We start from the raw sequence: 8,410 nt of genomic DNA on the forward strand, positions 1-8,410 counted from the left end.
AAAGGCAATCAGGCGACCCGTGAGCAAACACGTGGGGGGCTGTTTGGACCCCTCACAGACAGATGTTCTCGCAGCTGAGGACTGCAGGAAATTCTCTGCCTCCCTCCCTCCCCTGATGAAACCAAGATTCAACTCTGGCCTGAATGTCAAGCATCACGTCTGGAGGAAACCTGGCACCATCCCTACGATGAAGCATGTTGGTGGCAGCATCATGCTGTGGGGATGTTTTCAGTGGTAGGGACTGGGAGACTTGTCAGGATCGAGGCAACGATGAATGGAGAGAGATCCTTGATGAAAACCTGCTCCAGAGCTCTCAAGACCTCAGACTGGGGCCAAGGTTTGTCTTTCAACAGGGCAACGACCCAAAGCACACAGCCAACACAACGCAAGAGTGGCTTCGGGACAAGTCTCTGAATGTCCTTGAAAGGCCCAGGCAGAGCCCGGACTTAAACCTAATCAAACATCTCTGGAGAGACCTGAAAATAGATGTGCAGCAACACTCCCCTTCCAACCTGACAGAGCTTGAGAGGATCTGCAAAGAAGAATGGGAGAAACTCCCCAAATACAGGTGTGCCAAGCTTGTAGCGTCATACCCAAGAAGACTCTGTAATCTGTAATCGCTGCCAAAGGTGCTTCAACAAAGTACAGAGTAAAGGGTCTGAATACTTACGTAATTAGCAAACATTTCTAAAAATGTGTTTTTGCTTCATCATCATGTGCCATTGTGTGTAGGTTGATGAGGAAATAAATCAATTTTAGAATAAGGCTGTAACCTAACAAAATGTGTAAAAAGTCAAGGGCTCTGAATTCTTTCCGAAGGCACTGTATGTATTGTGCTATAATAAATCAAGCCCTCTAGCTACAGAAATGTGATCATATATGAATGAATCTAATGTATTGCCTTTATAAATCAAATCAAATTTTATTGGTCACATACACATAGTTAGCAGATGTTATTGCGAGTGTAGCGAAATGCTTATGCTTCTAACTCCGACAGTGCAGCAATATCTAACAGGTAATATCTAACAATTACACAAAAAAACCTAATACACACAATCTAGTAAAGGAATGGGATAAGAATATGTAAGTATAAAATATATGGATGAGCAGTGACAGAGCGGCTAAGATGCAATAATATATTGTAGGATACAGTATACAGTATGTATATATGAGATAAGTAATGTGAGATATGTAAACATTCTTAAAGTGGCATTATTAAAGTGACTAGGGTTCAAGTTATTAAAGTGGCCAATGATATCAAGTCTGTAGGTAGGCAGCCACCTCTTTGTGCTAGTGATGGCTGTTTACAAGTGTAGACTTTACCGTGAAATGCTTACTTACAAGCCCTTAACCAACAGTGAAGTTCAAGAAGAGTTAAGAAAATGTTTACCAAGTAGAATAAAATAAAAAGTGATAATAAAAAGTAACAATAAGAATAAGAATAACGAGGCTATATACAGGGGGCATCGGTACCGAGACAGTATTCGGGGTTACAGGTTAGTTGAGGTAATCTGTACATGCAGGTGGGGGTGAAGTGACTATACATAGATAATAAACAGCGAGTGGTAGCAGTGTACAAAAGGGAGGGGGGGGGGGGTTCTTATGAATTGTTCAGCAATCTTATGGCTTGGGGGTAGAAGCTGTTGAGGAGCCTTTTGGTCCCTAGACTTGGCGCTCCGGTACCACTTGCTGTGCGGTAGCAGAGAAAACAATCTATAACTTGGGTGACTGGAGTCTCTGACATTTTTATGGGCTTTCCTCAGACACTGCCTATTGTATAGGTCCTGGATGGGAGGGAGCTTGGCTCCAGTGATGTGATGGGCCGTTTGCACTACCCTCTGTAGCGCCTTATGGTGAGATGCAAACAACTTACAGACACGAACACAACATTAAACAAAACTATAAACACAAATACAGTACAACAATTACATATTACGTTAATTAACACGAAAGTCTTGACTAAAAGACAGCTGTTTCTACAGATGCTCTCGATGGTGCAGCTGTATAAGCTTTTGAGGATCTGGAGACCCATGCCAAATCTTTTCAGTCTCCTGACAGGGAAAAGGTTTTGTCGTGCCCACTTCTGTTTGGACCATGATAGTTCGTTGGTGATGTGGACACCAAGGAACTTGAAACTCTCGACCCGTTCCACTACAACCCCGTCGATGTTAATGGGGGCCTGTTCGGCCCGCCCTTTCCTGTAGTCCACAATCAGCTCCTTTGTCTTGCTCACATTGAGGGAGAGGTTGTTGTCCTGGCACCACACTGCCAGATCTCTGACCTCCCTACAGGCCGTCTCATCATTGATCAGGCCTACCATTGTTGTTTCGTCAGCAAACTTAATGATGGTGTTGGTCGTGTTTGGCCACGCAGTCGTGGGTGAACATGGAATACAGGAGGGGACTAAGCACACACCCCGGAGGGGCCCCAGTGTTCAGGATCAATGTGGCAGACGTGTTGTTGCCTACTCTTACCAGCTGGAGCAGCCCGTCAAGATGTCCAGGATCCAGTTGCAGAGGGAGGTGTTTAGTCCCAGAGTTCTTAGCTTAGTGATGAGCTTCATGGGCACTATGGTGTTGAATGCTGAGCTGTAGTTAATGAACAACATTCTCACATAGGTGTTCCTTTTTTCTGGTTGAGAAAGGGCAGTGTGGAGTGCGATTGAGATTGCGTCATCTGTGGATCTGTTGGGGCGGTATGCAAATTGGAGTGGGTCTAGGGTGTCCGGAAGGATGCTGTTGATGTGAGCCATGACCAGCCATTCAAAGCACTTCATGGCCACTGACATGAGTGCCACGGGGGAGTAATCATTTAGGCAGGTTGCCTTCGCTTCCTTGGGCTCAGGGACTATGGTGGTCTGCTTGAAACATGTAGGTATTACAGACTCGGTCAGGGAAAGTTTGAAAATGTCAGTGAAGACACTTGACCGTTGGCATGCTTTGAGTACACGTCCTGGTAATTCGTCTGGCCCAGCGGCTTTGTGAACCCGTTTAAAGGTTTTGTTCACATCGGCTACCGAGAGCGTTATCACACAGTCATCCAGAACAACTGGTGCTCTTGTGCATGCTTCAGTGTTGCTTGCCTCGAAGCGAGCATGAAAGGCATTTCGCTCGTCTGGTAGGCTCGCGTCACTGGGAAGCTCGCGTCTCGGTTTCCCTTTGTTGTCTGTACTAGTTTTCAATCCCTGCCACATCCGACGAGCGTCAGAGCCGGTGTAGTAGTTTTCCCCCGGTGATGCGTTGTGCAGACCACACCACCCTCTGAATAGCCCTGCGGTTGTGGGTGGTTCAGTTGCCCTACCAGGCGGTGATACAGCCCGACATAATGCTGTCGATTGTGCCCCTGTAAAAGTTAGTGCCGGTTTTCGGTGACAAGCCAAATCTTTTGAGCCTCCTGAGGTTGAAGAGGCACTGTTTTTGTGCCTTCTTCACCACACTGTCTGTGTTTGTGGACCATTTCAGTTTGTTGGTGATATGTACACCGAGGAACTTAAAAACATTCTACCTTCTCCACTGCAGTCTCGTCGATGTGGATAGGGGGGTGATCCCTTTGCTTTTTCCTGAAGTCCACGACCATCTCTTTTGTTTTGCTGACATTGAGTGAGAGGTTATTTTCCTGACACCACATGCCGAAGGCCCTCACCTCCTCCCTGTAGGCTGTCTCGTCGTTGTTGGTAATCAAGCCTACCACTGTTGTGTCGGAAAATCTACTTTGTCTCTATACTGACACTTTGCTTGTTTTATTGCCTTACGGAGGGAATAACTACACTGTTTGTATTCGGACCATATTCCCAGTTGCCTTGCCATGATTAAATGTGGTGGTACGTTCTTTCAGTTTTGCGTTAATGCTGCCATCAATCCACGGTTTCTGGTTAGGGAAGGTTTTAATAGTTACAGTGGGTACAACATCTCCTCTACATTTCCTTATAAACTCGCTCACCGAGTCAGCGAATACATCAATTTTGTTCTCTGAGGCTACATGGAACATATCCCAGTCCACGTGATCGAAGCAATCTTGAACCATGGAATCCATTGGTCAGACCAGTGTTGGATAGACCTAAGCACGGGCGCTTCCTGTTTTAGTTTCTGACTATAGGAGGTGAGCAACATGGTCAGATTTGCCAAAAGGAAGTTGGAGTAGCAATGGTCGAGCGTGTTGCTCGCTCGTGTACTGCAATCAATATGCTGATAGAAATTAGGTAGCCTTGTTTTCAAATTAGCTTTGTTAAAATCCCAGGCTATAATAAATGCAGCCTCAGGATATATCGTTTCCAGTTTGCATAAAGTCCAGTGAAGTTCCTTGATGGCCGTCTTGGTATCTGCATGCGGGGGGATAAACACGGCTATGACGATAACCGAGGAGAGTTCTCTTGGGAGATAATACGGTCGGCATTTGATTGTGAGGAATTCTAGGTCAGGTGAATAGATGGACTTGAGTTCCTGTATGTTTTTACAATTACACCACGAGTCGTTAATCATGAAACATACACCACTTTTGTCACACCCTGGCCTTAGTTATCTTTGTTTTCTTTATTATTTTGGGTTGGTCAGGGTGTGACATGGGGGATTTATGTGTTTTGTCTGGTCTAGGGGTTTTGTACGTACAGTGGGGCAAAAAAGTATTTAGTAAGCCACCAATTGTGCAAGTTCTCCCACTTAAAAAGATGAGAGAGGCCTGTAATTCTCATCATAGGTACACTTCAACTACTAAATCCAGAAAATCACATTGTATGATTTTTTATGAATTTATTTGCAAAATATGGTGGAAAATAAGTATTTGGTCACCTACAAACACAATAAGCCGCCAGGGACTCAAATCCTGCAGTGCCAGACGTGTCCCTCTGCTTAAGCCAGTACATGTCCACGCCCGTCTGAAGTTTGCTTGAGAGCATTTGGATGATCCAGAAGAAGGTTGGGAGAATGCCATATGGTCAGATAAAACCAAAATAGAACTTTTTGGTAAAAACTCAACTCGTCGTGTTCGGAGGACAAAGAATGCTGAGTTGCATCCAAAGAACACCATACCTACTGTGAAGCATGGGGGTGGAAACATCATGCTTTGGGGCTGTTTTTCTGCAAAGGGACCAGGACGACTGATCCGTGTAAAGGAAAGAATGAATGGGGCCATGTATCGTGAGATTTTGAGTGAAAACCTCCTTCCATCAGCAAGGGCATTGAAGATGAAACGTGGCTGGGTCTTTTAGCATGACAATGATCCCAAACACACCGCCCGGGCAACGAAGGAGTGGCTTCGTAAGAAGCATTTAAAGGTCCTGGAGTGGCCTAGCCAGTCTCCAGATCTCAACCCCATAGAAAATCTTTGGAGGGAGTTGAAAGTCCGTGTTGCCCAGCAACAGCCCCAAAACATCACTACTCTAGAGGAGATCTGCATGGAGGAATGGGCCAAAATACCAGCAACAGTGTGTGAAAACCTTGTGAAGACTTACAGAAAACGTTTGACCTTGTCATTGCCAACAAAGGGTAGATAACAAAGTATTGATATAAACTTTTGTTACTGACCAAATACTTATTTTCCACCATAATTTGCAAATAAATTCATAAAAAATCCTACAATGTGATTTTCTGGATTTTTTCCCCTAATTTTGTCTGTCATGGTTGAAGTGTACCTATGATGAAAATGACAGGCCTCTCTCATCTTTTTAAGTGGGAGAACTTGCACAATTGGTGGCTGACTAATTACTTTTTGGCCCCACTGTATATGGGGTGTTTTCTAGTCTAGGTGTTTATGGAAGTCTATGGTTGCCTAGATTGGTTCTCAATTAGAGGCAGGTGTTTATCGTTGTCTCTGATTGGGATACCATATTTAGGCAGCCATGTTCTTTGGGTATTTTGTGGGTGATTGTCTTCTGTCTTTGTGTCATTGCACCAGATAGGACTGTTTCGGTTTTCACATTTGTTGTTTTGTATTTTGTAGTGTTCTTGTGTATGGTCTTGATTAAACATGTTGAACCACGCTGCATTTTGGTCCTCTCCTTCAACGGAAGAAAACCGTTACACCCTTCTTCTTACCAGAGAGATGTTTATTCCTGTCGGTGCGATGCACTGAAAATCCTGTTGGCTGTACTGACTCCGACAGCATGTCCCAAGCTAGCCATGTTTCCATGAAACAAAGTATGCTACAATTCCGGATATCTCTTTGGAAAGCAACTCTTGCCCTGATTTTGTAGGCTTTGTTAACTAGGGACTGGACATTAGCGAGTAATATACTCGGAAGTGGGTGGTGGGTGGTGTGCGCGCATCCGAAGCCTCACTAGAAGACCGCTCCGGCACCCTCTCCTCCGGTGGCGTTGTTTTGGCTCAGCCTCTGGAATCAGTTCAAATGCCCTGGGAGGCGCAGACAAAGGATCCGCTTTGGGAAAGTCATATTCCTGGTCGTAATGCTGGTTGTGCTGGTAAGTTGACGTCTCTCTGATATCCAATAGTTCTTCCCTGTCTGTATGTAATAACACTTAAGGTTTTCTGGGCTAACAATGTAAGAAATAATCCATCAAAAAAACAAAATACTGCAGTTTCCTAATGACTAGAAGTGAAGCTGCCATCTCTATTGGAGCCATCTTCCACCATAAAGTGCATTCTAAAGTGCTCAATTAGCATTACACACTCTTAGAAAAAAGGTGCTATCTAGAACCTAAAAGGGTTCTTCGGCTGTCCCCATAGGATAACCCTTTGTAGAACCCTTTTTGGTAGTAGGTAGAACCCTTTTGGTTCCAGGTAATACCCTTTTGGGTTCCATGTAGAAAGCAGATATACGATAAGTATTTAGAGCTAATATTACCTTCACCACCAAGGTAGTAATAAACTACAACAGTACAGCTACATAAAGATAGATGCAGAGGTAAGACGTCATTAGATGAGGAGCAGGGTGAAGATGATGGTCATCTTCATCAGTTATGAGAGCTTTATGAGTCTTCAACCTTGGACTTTCATGTTTCTTCTCTCCCTCTCTCTGTCCCTCCCATCCTCCCCCTCCAGATGTCTTTCCTTCCCTATACCCATCTCTGCCTTCACCCACCTCCCCACCTCCCCTTCTCCCACAAACCCCATCCTCTGGCTCTCTATAACATCTCCATCCATTCCACTCCCACTTATTCCTCCCCTCCCTTTCCCACTCCCTTCATATATGTGTTTTTCTATGAAATTGAATTAGCAGAATCAAAAGGTGGTTGTCCTCCACGGAGTGGAGTTAGGGAGACAGGGAGGAAAGATGAAGGCAGGTGCAGTCGGTTCAGACGCAGGTCTCCTGGAGTGGATATGTGTGTGTGTGTTTTGAGGGTGGGGGTTAACCTTTACGCTGGCCTATGGAAAAAAAACAGACTCCCTACCCAAAACCCCTAGAAGGATATGAGGTTAAACTGGGCATTTTCTGGATTACATTTTGATTTTTAAAGCTTGGACATGTAGTCCTGCAAGTGTACATGCCACATCATTTAATGTTATACTTCCTACATACTGCACATGATGTTATCTATGATTAATGTAGGTCTTACATTTAATGTATACCAACAACTAATATCCCATTCCAGTTTTATATTTACTTATCAACCCACTGTTTGACATTCATGTACTGAAGTGACTTATGTGGACAGAAAATCATCTTAACAGACTACATTGAAAAACAATGATATTAGTAAGCATTTCCAGCTAGGTGGTTTACAGTTTGAACTACACCAATAAAATGAGTTGTAGCCTACAAGCTCCCACACGCATGCATGCACACACGCAGGCAGGCTTTGTCACTGTGATTATGCTAGTAAAAGCTGTAGGTGAACTTCCTCTTTTTTACGGACCATTAGAAATTCATAGAAATACGCTCCCTTGACATTTCATTTCATGTCAGGAGAGAAGTGTGATTAGGCTGTATTCAATAGAAACACCTAGTAAACATACTGTAGCTCACAGGACACACCACTGATACAGACAAACCTTAACACATGAACACACTTGCAGGTTTATTAACCTTGACACAGTCTCCCAATCACTTAACCATAGCTTGATGTTATGGTCTGTGACATTTACTGTGTGTTAAGAGTAGAATTGACAGCCAATTGTGGCTATCATGGATGACCTCTGTAACCAGGATACTCAGTGACATCCTGACCTGTCAGAACACAGTAAGTAACAAAAACTCCCCACAAGTCACAGACTAGAGGAGATTACTGTTTTTACCATATGATAAGTCATGTTTTCCACCCCTAATAGTATTTTTTTCACCACAGACCCAACCCCACATTTTGTCCCACTACGCCACACCTCGGTACAGCTATGGCTACAGCTGCACTTAAGCTTGGCTGCACACCTTTTTCGAAGCACCAATATTGAAAGAAAACAGGAAGTGAGAAGTCCAAACAGGAAATACTTATGAAGTATTATTAGGACTGATTGAGACCAAC

Source organism: Oncorhynchus kisutch, linkage group LG1, assembly GCF_002021735.2.
Source record: "Oncorhynchus kisutch isolate 150728-3 linkage group LG1, Okis_V2, whole genome shotgun sequence".
NCBI classification, from domain to species: Eukaryota; Metazoa; Chordata; class Actinopteri; order Salmoniformes; family Salmonidae; genus Oncorhynchus; species Oncorhynchus kisutch.